This window comes from Vigna radiata, unplaced genomic scaffold (genome assembly GCF_000741045.1).
Source record: "Vigna radiata var. radiata cultivar VC1973A unplaced genomic scaffold, Vradiata_ver6 scaffold_51, whole genome shotgun sequence".
Lineage (NCBI taxonomy): Eukaryota > Viridiplantae > Streptophyta > Magnoliopsida > Fabales > Fabaceae > Vigna > Vigna radiata.
Window position 1 is genome coordinate 1,330,258 of NW_014542732.1, and position 13,843 is coordinate 1,344,100.

Genomic DNA, 13,843 nt, shown 5'->3' on the forward strand with positions numbered 1-13,843 from the left:
TAAGGGAGACCGTTCGGTCTTTGTTGATCATCTGAAAAATCTTTAGGAAGTGATATGGTCCGAATGGTAAGCTCCGGATAGGCCAAATGGTTTGCGTGCAAGATCATGTCATCATGTTATAAAGCCGGCTGAGAGAGTAAGACTTGTTGGTCTTCAGTTAAGCGCACGGAGACCTAATACAATGTACTTGTAGCTGCCGATAGCGTCTTGATGAAACGGTCAAGATGTAACCGATGGGCTTGTAGACGCTTTTAGTGTCTTGTGAGCTATGAGATAATATCAAAATTATAAGTGAGACCGAACGGTCTTTGATTGGTCATTTGAAGATCAACATGAAAGTAAGATGTGTCACAGATGATTCGTTAAGTGTTTAGCATTCTCTGAGAATTTGCTGTGATAGAGTAGATGTCAAGATCATGATCTCGATTAAAGGCGTTTAAGCGGAAGAAAATCTTTTCTTCGAACCTGTATTTGAATTCAAACCTACACATGAATGCATGCATAGTAATATATTATGGAATGCAATATATGGCAGTTAAGCATTATAGATGTCAAACACCCTTATCTTGTGCAAGTAACTTTTTAATCAGCAGAGGTGTGCGATGTTTGTCCCGAGAATAACACCGCATAGATTTGCGTCGACAGATCAAAGCTTAATGAAAGTGTTCGCAGCCTGTCGGCCTTTAACTTGGAGAATTTCGCGAGTGTCGCAGATGATGCGGAGGTTAGTTTGGGCGGTGTGACTGTTGTCGTGGGTGACAGTGGTTGGACGAAGTGGGCAACGGCGTCGCCGGCAACAGGGTCATACGGCGGGTTGGTTTCGTCATGGTTACCACGGATGGTGAAGAGTGAACCTTAGGTTTTCTCTGTTTCTGGGGTGGCTCATGAAGAGGACTACTTGGATTATTATTGCATTTGGAGTTTTTGTGACCTGCAAAATACTGCAAAATAGAGATCGATCGTAATAATCTAAACACTACCCAAGATACCGTGAATAGGAGAATATGCTTCGAGGTTGAATCGGTTTTGCAGACGTTCTACCATCATCATAAAATCATTTGAAAGAACTTTGGCCTTCCTTCTTAGTATAGATGTGGGCAGATACTTTTACTGTAGAAAAGTGCTATATGAAAGCTGATTGGACGTGAGAAGGGAGACTCGGAAGGCTGCGCGATCGGAGACGCAAGGAGCTGCCGTAGAAGCTTATTGCGTGGAGAAAATTTGGTGCGTTGCCTTGGGGTTTCCTGATGGGTACAGATGTTGTGGTGTTCGTGACATAGTACAGGGATGCTGCGACGTTGTTAAGTGGATGTAAGGCACATACTGCCTTGAATGGAGGAGAAGGAGGAGGTTATTCTCCTTTGCTCGGGATTGGAAGCTGTTTCGGTTTTGCAGAGATTCCACCACCGCCCATTCGATTGCGTTTATTATGGTGGAACTGTGTTTTCCACCTTTTAACCCTAGGGTTGTTGAAGATTGCAAGTCCTGCACTCCAATAGGCTCTGAAGGCAAGAGAAAACTTCTGGAAGGATGAAAAAATTTAGCATATAATAGTCAAGTAGTGAAGAATCCCTTACAGGGCATATGTTTTAGGACAATGATACTTTGACAATTGACAACTTTTTTTACAACGGGACACGTGTCATCATTTTATTGGTCTATTTGAATTTATGTTTAAAAAATATTTAAAACAAATCAATCACAAGCTGTCACATATGCGTTGTCAAAAAGTTGTTAAAAAAGTGTTGTTAAAAGAAGTTTTTCCTATGTTTTACGAACCCTCTCTCGCATAGTGGAATGCAAATTTAATATAATAAAATGGATGAAAACATATGTCGTGTGAGCCTTGAGCAGTGCTCGAATGAAAAAGTTATGATTGCTACTGCATGATTATGGAATCCCAGACTTGAGATTATATATTATATCATAATATAACATTAGTGTGTCAGTGGACTCCTTTTTCTTCATAAAGCCTTTGTTTTCTAATAATATAATTATTAATTTAAGATATTCATTTATTCAATCAAAGAATAAGATAAGATCTTTCTTGCGGGTAAAATAATAACTTAAATTATTCTATAAAATAATTTTAGATGGATATAACAAATAGTTATATATGTATCTTTGAACACAAACCAACGTCCGACGCACGTAGACGACGAAATTGGCATTAATCTTCACTCGGTGATGTATCAATCACACAGGATATATTTATATGTTGAGATGGATAACAAAAATATTCTAAATCAAATCGTATAATGTAAATTGCATAGTAAAAGGATTTTAAAAAGGTTATCGGTAAAGTCGTAGAAGTTTTTTGATGTTGATGATGATGATCCGAAATAGCGATGCTTGATATTGAGCGCTTATCTTGGTTTCTCGTGGCTTTCAATGGGATGTCCCACGGCCCCACGGTGGGCGCCAAAATGTTTCGGTATGAATATTTTGGGGACCGAAAGGACTGACCTGGATGACGTGACACTCCTGCTTGCTGGCGCTTGGTTTGGCTTTGTCGTTCACTTTTCCGGTTCTCCGACTGCTCGTTCCTCTTTAGCCTTGACGTCCGTTGATCTTCAAGCTTTGACCGGCGGGGGGAGGTACCTGCAATGACACTCCAACGCCCAAGTTAGGGAGTAGTATGGAAGAGCCTTGAATGCAAGGCTAAGGATTCTCAGTATGAGAATGTAGAGTGAAATCACTCAGCTAATTCACAGCGAATTAGATGAAGAATCGCAAGTGTACTGTAGAGCAAGATAGCGTAAAAGAGAGCCTACCTGGCTTGTGATTCCAGCCCTGTATATATAGATTATTATCAAATATAAATAGAATATAATATAAACAACTATATCTGAATATCCGGTTGTTCAGATCTTGTCTGATCTTATAATATTTGTTAAGATATAAATGCGATGGATTATATTTTCATGATGGACCGTCGTCCCAATAATGAAAAACGATAATGACCCATCATTAATATGATTAAGGCCCATTAACCATTTAGGACCGTTCGGTTACTAGTCGTAACCGTTCGGCCCAAATATCATATCGTACACTAGTCAACTTTGTTTTTCTTTGAATCGACTATACTCTTGGGAATGACTTTCAATTTTCAAACTTTTGGTGAAGGTGCATCTACAAACAGACCACCTTTGTTTACTGGTGAAAATTATCCTTTTTGGAAAATTAGAAAGCAAATCTTTCTTGAATTCGTGGATAGAGGAATTTGGGATGCAACTTTGAATGGTCCTTTTTGGCCAACTCATATTGTTGATGGAAAAATTGTTTTAAAATTTTTTTCTAAGTGGTCTCAAGAAGAGAACAAGAAAGCAATATATGATGTCAAAGCTAGAAATATCATTTCCTCTACATTAACTGTTGATGGATTTTTTAGGATATCTCAATGCAAATATTCCAAGAAGATGTGGGATGTCTTGGAAGTCACTCATAAAGGCATTGATGAAGTCAAAAGAGTATGGAAAAAATTCTTTGATTTAAGAGTATGAACTTTTCAGGATGAAGGCTGGTGAAACAATCTATGAAGTCCATAAAAGGTTCACACACATTGTAAATCACCTTATGGCTCTTGGCAAAGTCTTTGACAAGGAAGAGATCAATATCAAGATTTTGAAAAGTCTTAACAGAAGCTGGCAACCAAAAGTCACAACAATCTCTGAGTCCAAAGATCTCACAAGCATGAATATGGCTACCTTGTTCGGCGAATTAAGAGAACATGAGTTAGAACTTGGAAGGTTGAAGGACAAAGAAGAGATTGAAGAGAAGAAGTCCATTGAACTGAAACCAACTAGCAAGAAATCCTCAAAGTCTGAGGTTGAATCAGATGCAGAGATGGATGACAAAGAATTGATGACCATGGTGGTAAGAAAATTTAGTCGACTTATGAAAAATGACAGTCAACTTACTAATCATGCAGGTCACAACAAAGCCAGGAAAGCTCACAGGTCAAATGTTGTACAATGCTATGAATGTGGAAAAGAAGGACATATCAAACCAGATTGTCCAGACCTGAAGCCAAAGCAGAAAATTAAAAGAAGGTTTCCTCGAGACATGAGCAGAAAACAGAAAGGAGCTTATATTGCTCGGGAAAACAATGATTCACACTCTTCAAGTGATGAAGATCAGAAACCCTATGGTGTGGTGGAGGACGTGTTGATTCGCATTGAAAGCCTTGAATTCCTGGTTGATTTTGTGGTGATAGAGATGAAGGAGGATGATAAGATCCCGGTGATTCTTGGAAGGCCATTCATGAAGATGGCCAAAGTGGTCATAAGTGTTTATGGTGGGGTAATTATGCTTAAAGACCAAGAAGAAAAGGTGATCTATAATGCCTCCAAAGAGAAGCTGATGCGAATAAAGAAGAGGGCTAAGTATAAAGCTTCAAAGAAGGATGCAGAGGTTGTTTGGCCTAAATCTGCTAAAGTGGTCAACAAAGGTAATAATTGTGTTTTCATGCAGGTAAAGGAAGAGGAGGAAGTTGACAAAGAAGGGACAATCCACTTTGACTTGAAGGATGCATCATTCAAGTTTGGTACACCTGTAAGATACAAGGAGAATCCCCTCTTCCGCAATCTCAACCCACGTCGAAAAATCCTCAATATGTAACCAACACTCTTCACAGGATGCCAAGCCTATCCCAGCAGACTTCACAGGTTGCCAAGGCTTCACACAAATGCAGCAGTCTTCACAGGATGCAACCCTTCAGGATCAAACAGAGAGCACCTTCTTTCTGCAGATTATGATCAAGCAGTATGCGCAATGGACTCCTCCCTTTGAATCTCTCTCAAGAAAGATCACCACCGTCTTCTTGGAGAATTCTTGGAGCTTCTTAAAACAGAGAATTCAATCTGAAACAAGAAAATGAAAATGTCAGATCATCAAAAGTCACAGAACAATTTGTGTTCTGTCTATTTATAGTTTTCTGTTATATCTGATTGCCTCTCAGTCGAATAGCCTAGTAATTCATTTGACTGTATTAAAACAATTATAACAGACAGTCAACACAAAGGCTCTCAGTTAACAAAAATCAACACACATTTATTACAGTTGACCAAGTTAGACAAGCTCAACTAACTTTTGAAAAATATAGTCGTTGGAGCGTGTAGGCTTAACATAATTCCAAACAGATTAGAAACACAGTCGAATATACAACTTGCAATGTCGACTGACACATGAAAAACACTTTGAAATTCTTTTCAACTCAATCTCACATAGCACAGGTTCTCAAAATTTGTACAAAGATTTTAGCATAGTCGAATCCATTAAGAGTGTATTCGATTGGACTAGAACTTTGTCACAACAAATATAAGTTTATAAAGGTGCTTGTGATCTTTTTCTTTCCAGAAATGTGCAGTAATCAAAAAACATTTTATTTCTCATTTCAATACAAGTATATTCCACGCACATTTCAATACAAGCATGTTCCACAAATATAACACACAATCAATCATAGGGACATACATTGCAATTCAACAAAACATGTTCAACAGATATGACAAATAATTCAGAACAAGAACATGTAATGCAGCTATATGTGTACTGTTATTAAGCATTGTGTTGTCATCATCAAAAACTAGTTTGATATAGAGTTTGTGTTGTCAAAAATCTCAACAAACCTCAACTCTCTTTTTCACACAACTTAATAGAAAAACGTGATTTCAAGCAAGTTTCTAAGTAAAAAAGGGTGTATTTAATATCAAAATTATACCATAGATAGTAGATGGGTGTTATCTACATTATAACAGGTTTTTTCTTTATCTTTGTGTTTTGTAATTTGAACATCATTTGCTTCTGTTGAGTAGTATAGGTTTTAATGTACTTGGTCTGACATTTTATTTGTTATGATGGTTTGATTGATATTTTTGCATGATAAGTGTTACTTATTGATGCTTGTTATTGATGATGTTGGAATTGCACTATATGCTGATATACAGGTGGTGGTTCACAAGCTATGTGAACAGATGCATGATGCTATTTTGATTGTGGTTATGATGCTAAGCAGGGTATTTATCTGGGATTTTGGAATAATGATTGAGCTTATGAGTGAGGTTTTGAACTCCAGAGTTTTTGATTGAATGATAGCTATTTACTTGAAAGCAAGAATGATTTGGCCCAGGTTTCTATGATTGATTGAATTGCATGAATGTGTCATATGATCAAGGCCGTTTTTGAACAAGCCCTTTCTTAGCCAATGAAAATTTTTTCGTCCCAATACAAAAGAACACCATGTGTTCTACCCTTTTTGAACCTAAGCCTTAAACAATTTAAACCCTTTTTAAAATCTTTACCTTGAGTTAAGTTGAGAATTATTGAGTGGTATTGATTAAGGTTTGAGTTTTGGGTTGTTGGGAAAATTGAAAAGATAAGCATTGAGCTAATGTGTGTTGAGCAAAAGATAGAAAAGATAGAATGAAAAGAAAAACTCAATGCAAAGAAAAGGGAAAGTTGGGAATGAGTGAGATTGGTAAAAGAGAGTTTGTGCTTGGATTATGAATGTTTGAATAACTCTCTTAACTCAAGGATTTTGTGAACTAGAAAAACCAATTTTTCTTGTTAGCCTAGACTCATTATAAGCCTTGAAAAAGTCCTTGTGATGGCATATGTGTGTGATGATGTTAATTGTGGTAAATGGAAGGCAATTTTGTTCTATGTGACTTATGGATAGTAGAGGGAAGGAGTGATACATTTAAATACTTGAGGGATTGAGTGAACACCTTTTCGGGTGAGGAATGATTCCATGAATCTGTGATTATACCTGTGCTTAGCTAATTCATCATTCATGAGAATAACATCTGTTGGATATTGTGGATTCTTTGAACATCGTGATGAGTATTGAAAAAAATAAAAGCATGTGTGCATCTTGACTAAATTCTATTGATGAGCATATTTGAGTGATTATTTGTCTTCAAAGAAAGAGTTTTTGAATGTGATTGAACCATTGTGATGATTGATGGAAGATTGAGTTGCATCTTGTTTGCTTAAGGACAAGCAGAGTTCTAAGTTTGGGGTTGTGATAACGGTTCAAAAACCGTTATTTTTATACTTAAATTTGATACAAGACACACCCTATATGACTTAGAAACTAGCTTGAAATCATGCATTTTGATTAAGTTAGAGAATAAGAGAGTCAATGGTGGTTTTAGTGGTATTATGCTTGGCTTTCCTTGTTTTGGAAGGTTTTTAACATGAACTGAATGAAGGAAGCAGAAGTAGGAAAGAGTTGGACTCAAGAAAAGATGGAAAAACGCATGAATGAAGAAACACAACCACCGCTGAGCGCCAGTTTCGCTAAGTGGATCTCTGTCAAAAGCTCAAGCGCCAACACTGAGGGGAGAAAATGAGTAATGCGCCCACCATTGAGTGCTACCTCACCGCTGAGCATTGGCTTCTTCAGTCAAGTCACTGCCAAACGCCTAGGCATCAACGCTGAGCGTCCATTGATCACGATTCAAAAGCCGTTATTTTCATACTTAATTTTGATACAAAATATGCCCTATATGACATAGAAATTAGCTTGAAATCATGCAAATTGCTTTAGTTAGGTTATAAGAGAGTCAAAGGTGGTTTTAGAGATATTATTCTTGGTTTTTCCTTGTTTTGACAAGATTATACAAGAATGGAATGATGGGGAGTGAAGTAGGAAGGAGTTGGACTCAAGAAAGGATGAAAAAAGGTACAAAAGAAGAATCGCAGCCACCGCTCAACACCAGTTTCAGCACTGAGCGCCAGCTTTGTGAAGGAAGCCACTGTCAAACGCTTAAGCGCCAACGCTGAGGGGAGAAAAGAGAGTCGTGCTTACAGTTGAGTGCCAGATCTAGCGTTTAGCGTTGGCCTTCTCAGTAACAACATTGCCAAACGACTGGGCGTGAATGTTGAGCGTCCCACTTCAGTGTTGCACCTACTACTGTGCGGTGAAACCAGCGCTGAGTGCTGTAGTTGGGCTTGGGCCTGTTTTCTGTAATTTTTCACAATTTATAAATAGACTTTTGCAAGCCTTAGGGTTATCTTTTGGTAGAGAAAGACGCAGAAACACTCCTTCTCACCTCTTGGAGCCGGAGTTTAGATGCAAAAGCTCTAATCTTTCAATTTTAGGGTTATTTCTTTCATTCTTTTCATTCAATTCATATAGTTTCACCATGACAATGGTGAACTAAACCCTTTGTTGTTGGGGAACGATGTAATCCTTTTGAAACTCTCTTATATCGAAGTTCTTATTTTATTCATATATTTGTGTTATCAATAGTTTAGGTTTTCTTCTCTATACTTAGAGCTTTCATTGTTTAACTCATTCTGTGTCATGATCATTGATTTTGTCGATATGGGCACATACGGGGACATCTAGACATGCGGGAAATTATCTTGATTATGAAATATTACCTAGACATAGGAATAGGACGGTTAATTGCTTTAAGCTTCTGTTCACTGAAATGCATGACTAATTACTAGGGAGACTAGACATAGTAAGCTAGTAATTGGGAGTAGACTCTTTTCGCCGAGACATCGGGTTTAGAGTAAATTAGAAAGTTGCATGAACTTTGATAACAAATAAGAATAGTAGATATAGGAGAGTGGATTAGGATGAAACCGTAAACCCGAACAACACCATTCATCCATATCTTTATCTGTTAATTGATAAGCTTTTGCATTTGCATATTTATTTTAGTTTTTGCATTTACAAACCCTAAATTCATTTTTTACCAAGTCTTAAGAAATCAATTCACATGAACGTCTAGGCCTAAAAGTCCCTTGGGAAACGATATTCGGACTTATCGTATTATTATTACTTGATATGATCTGGTACATTTGCCCGGTGTTAACAAGTTTTTGGCGCCGTTCCTGGGGACTCATTGGTTTAAATTTTCTATTAGTGTGATTTGATTAAATTTTTTTTATTTGATTTTTTTTCTTGTTTTTGTTTTTATTTTATTTTTTTTAAAAGTTCTTTTTAGGGTTTTTGTTTCTTGTGTATGCAGGAGGCAATTCACACTAGAAGCAAGAAAAATCAACCTCTTCTCGAAGGATTAAGTGAAAGGAGGGGGAAGAAAGTCAGAAGACCATCTAGAGAATTATTCCCTCCTCCTGAAGAACTTTTGCAACCCTTACTAGAGGCATCTACTTAGGATACAGAAGAGATGGCAGAAGGAGCTCCTAGACGCACTTTAGCAGACGCATCTAATGTGATTAACCTTCAACATTTTAATAGTATTACCATGCCCAGGGACAACACATTGAACATGGTGATGAATCCTGCGTTGATACACCTGGTGCAAAGCAACCAATTTCATGGATTGTCAAATGAAAATTCATATGATCATCTCACTGTTGAGATTGTTGACAACACAAACTCTATATCAATTTTGTTTTTGATGATGACAACACATTTTTTAATAACAGTACATGTATTGCCACATTACATGTTCTCTGTTGTATTGATTGTTATATTTGTTGAACATGTTTGATGTACTGTGATGTATGTTCCGATGTTGATTGTTTGATATATTTGTGGAACATGCTTACATGCTTATGTGCAATGTGAAATGCTTTATTACATATATTTTACTGCACATTTTTCAAAGAGAAAAATCACAAGCACTTTCGTGAACTTATAACTATGTGACAAAGTTATAGTCCAATCGAATACATCTGTAATGGATTCGACTATTCTAAAACTTTTGTACAGATTTTGAGAATCAGTGCTCTGTGATGTTTTGAGTTGAAAAGAATTTCAAAATGTTTTTCCATGTGTTAGTCGACTTTGGTCTGTGTACATTCGACTGTATTATTGATCTATTTTGGAATTCTATTATGCTTACACGCTCGAACGGCTATATTTTTAAAAGTTAGTTAAGCATTGATGACTTGGTCAACTGTATTAAATGTGTGTTGATTTTCGTTGACTGAGAACTACTAAGTTGATTGTCTGTTATAATTGTACTAATACAATCGATTGAATTAGTAGTGAATTCGACTGAAAAACAATCTGGCTGACACAAATCTATAAATTGGCTGAAAACGAGTTGTTCAGAGACTTTTGATGATCTAACATTTTCATTCTTGTTTCAGATTGAATTCTCTGTGTTAACAGCTCCAAGAATTCTCCAAGAAGACGGTGGTGATCTATCTTGAGAGAGATTCAAAGGGAGAAGGCTTATGCGTTGATTGTGTGATCAGAAACTGCACAAAGAAGATCATTCTTGATTGATCATTGAAGGCTTGGCATCCTGTGAAGACTGCTGTGTTGTTTGAAGGCTTGGCATCTTCTGAAGAGTGCTGGAATTGACCTGTTATGATACAGGGGTTACACGTTGAGGATTGTTCGATGTGGGTTCAGATTGCAGAAGAGGAGATTCTTGCTACAAGTCTGGTTTTGGTTATTGCAACTATATTTTGGTTTTGGGTTAGAGAAGAGATTTATATTTTTGACGTGAGGTCTTCTATAAATTCCTTGTTGTAAAAACCGCAACCTATATAGTGCATTTGCTTCTTGGGTTGGAAGGACGCTGGATGTAGGCATTGTTGGTCGAACCAGTATAAAAACTAGTGTTTGCTTTTCTCTATCCCTACACTCTTTAATTTCAGTCGACTTTATCTTTCACGTAGTCAACTTCATTTTCTCGCTACATATAAATTTTCATTACTTGCATTTCAAGAAAGTTCAAAAAGGTTTATACTTTTGATTAAAGATTGCGAAAGGATTTTGTTTTTGAAACATCACCAATTCACCCCCCTTCTTGGTGTAAAAACGAAGCCTACCTGTTTCCCAACACTCACGACATTCAACGAAATATGAAACATAGTGAAGATTAGTGGAGTGTAAGATGACAAGATAAAACTTAGCTTGTTTCCTTTCTTATTGGGAAGCAATGCTAAATTGTGGTTAAATTCTTTTTCAGAGGGAAGCTTTACAACCTGGGAGGCTGTGGCGTCTAAATTCTTGAGTAAATACTTCCCACAGTCCAAAATTAGGAAAGGAAAGATGGAGATTTCTTCATTCAGACAGGGCATGGAGGAAATCCTAGGGCAATGATGAATCAATATTTTATACCATTCACTTAGTTTTTTGCACTGAATTGTGTTGATGAATTGTGCTTAATTCTTAGTTATTGTCTCATTTTCACCATTTGGGCTTAATTAGACCAATAATTCTTATTTTAGTTAATTGTAATTGTTTTGGGAATAAGTGTGGTCTCGTGGGATATTCAGATGAATTGGTTAGTTGGCTCCTCTTCTTGTTTTGTTTTATATATATGTGTGCATCTTGTCTCATACAATTGTGTTATGAAAAAAGAAAAGAAAAAGAGACAAGATGTGAAAAGGAAAAAAAAAAATACAGCAAAATGAGAAAAATAAAAAAAATTTGTGTGAATAATGGAGTCAAGAAGAGGATTGAATTAGAGGTTTTGGGTGTGTTTGAATGTGTTTATACTTGTTCCCCATTGTTCCTCTATTCCTTTTGGTTTGTAACTTCTCATCCATATTTATCCTCCCTTGTCCTTGGCCCCATTACATGCATAAAAGACCTTTTGATTTGAACATGCATATGTGTTTGAGTGTTGATATTAGAGGCTTTCCAAGTTTGTTTGTGTTTACTTTCTTGAGTGCATTGAGTTGAAATTGTTTACCATAGACACTTGAGAGAAACACTGATAGTGTGCATCTGTGAGGTTCTGTGCTTTTGATTCACCTCTTGAACTGATTGATCATTTTGTCATGCTTTGAACTGCTTGGATGATTTCATGAGTATCTGCTTTCGTTGATTCTGTGTTGGATACTGTCCACTTCCTTTCACTGTCCAGATTTCTTAGGAACTGTGTGTTTCTGTCCTTATGAGTCTTTGTTTTCTGTCTGTTGAGTCCGTTTCACTTCCTGATGTCTTCAGAACTGTTCCCTGTTTTACGTCTTGATTTTGCCCAGGAGTGCAAAAGACTAAGTGTGGTCTATTTTGATGAATCAATATTTTATACCATTCACTTAGTTTTTTGCGCCGAATTATGTTGATGAATTGTGCTTAATTCTTAGTTATTGTGTCATTTTCACCGTTTGGGCTTAATTAGACCAATAATTCTTATTTTAATTAATTGGAATTATTTGAGCTTAATTATTCCTATTTGTATTTTTAGGGCAAATTTTGGAATTACACTGTGAGAGTTTTGGAAGGGCACCAAGCTATTGAAGAATTTTTACAAACTCATTTTAGAATTAATCAAGCTTAGTTTAGTAATTTAGAATTTATAGATCAATTTTTGTAATGTGGGCTAATTTTTGCTAGAATAGACTAAGCCCACATGTAAAACAATGGTGACATGGCATCTATGGTTTTCTTGGAGGTGGACCCTACCCATTTTGTAGACACATTCGGCCTTGGGAAGCTCCAGCTATCACACTCTCATTTTGGAGATTTTTTCATCTTGTTTTGCTTTGAAAAACATTCTCTTGGAGAGAAATGTGGTGGTCACTCACGGTTTTTGATGCTTGAATGAAGAGAACACATTTTCTTTTCCTTTTGATTCTCGTGCAGAAAAACTAAATCATCTTTATCTTGGGTCTCTCTTGGTACTCACGGTGGTGACCTTTCTTTGGTTAAGCAAAGCACTTTTCCTTTCTTTTGGATCATTGATGGTAGGCAAGTCATGGTGTGACATTTCACTTTGAGTGTGCTCACGGTTACAACATGTTGAAAGTCAAGCTTCATATTTCTTTTCTTCACTCAATATGCTCTGATTCCATTTAGTGTCATGGTACGAAATGGTGTGGTGTTTACTTTGAGCTTTCATTGCATTTGAGAAAAATGAAAAAGTGATTTGATGGGGGTAGGGATGCTTTCACGGTGATTGAGCTTAAGAGAGGAATACTAATTGATTGCATTGGTCTGTTTTGGGTTGCTGGAAGAGATAAACTATCCCACTTTAATTTTATTCCATTTAAGCTTTCACATGTGACACCTTGGAGAGAGGCACATATTTCATTGTGGAAACTTATCCATTTTAGCTTTTGGAGCTTTGGATGCACCGATTGCAACCTATTGTGAGGAGAGAGACGGTCCTTTGTTTTTTGGCAAGGTAGTAGAGGTGAAAGTCAAACCGTTCTTGGGATTTGCTTCACCATTTTGTTGTTTAATCAAGTTGCTTTCTTGGGGAATGGAACAAAGCTCATGGTCATTGCCTTTGAAGGAGAGAACCGTCCTTGGCTTCATGGAGAGAGAGGGGCACGATTTTCATGGTGATGTGGAAAGCACATGTTTCTTTTCTTGTAAAATGGAGCACATGGGACAAAAGGAAGCAACACATTAAATGGTTTGTTGAAGGAAGAGAATGAAATGGAATTTGGTGCAAGGAAGTCTCGACAAAGTGATTTTGTAGAAGAAGAAAAGTAATTTTTTTCTTTGTTAGCGAGACAATTTGACGTTAACCTTTGGGAGGAGAGAGGAATTCATTTTCTTCACCTTGAAGCTTTGGGAGGTCACGACTAAGAGGTCGAATTTTTAAGCCATTTTCAATTTTAATTTGTTTGGTAGGAGCATGTGCCATGTGTCTTGGTATAATAGAAATAATGTTTAATTATTCATTTGTTTTGAATTAGTTTGTATAATAGCATTAGTTGTTTTTCATTTCTTTAATTTAGTTTTGCATTTAAATTAATTTAACTGTGTTAGATAGTTGTTTGTAAGAGTGTTGGTGTCTAATGTGTTTGGTCGTGTTACTTTAATTGTCATGATAGCTTAAATTACTGAGTTGGTTATTAGCGATATTTATAATGTTTCCTTGAGATTTCTGCACTGTAATTGTGTTTGCCACTCTGACTTGGTTAATGTGAAATCTGTATTTGCACT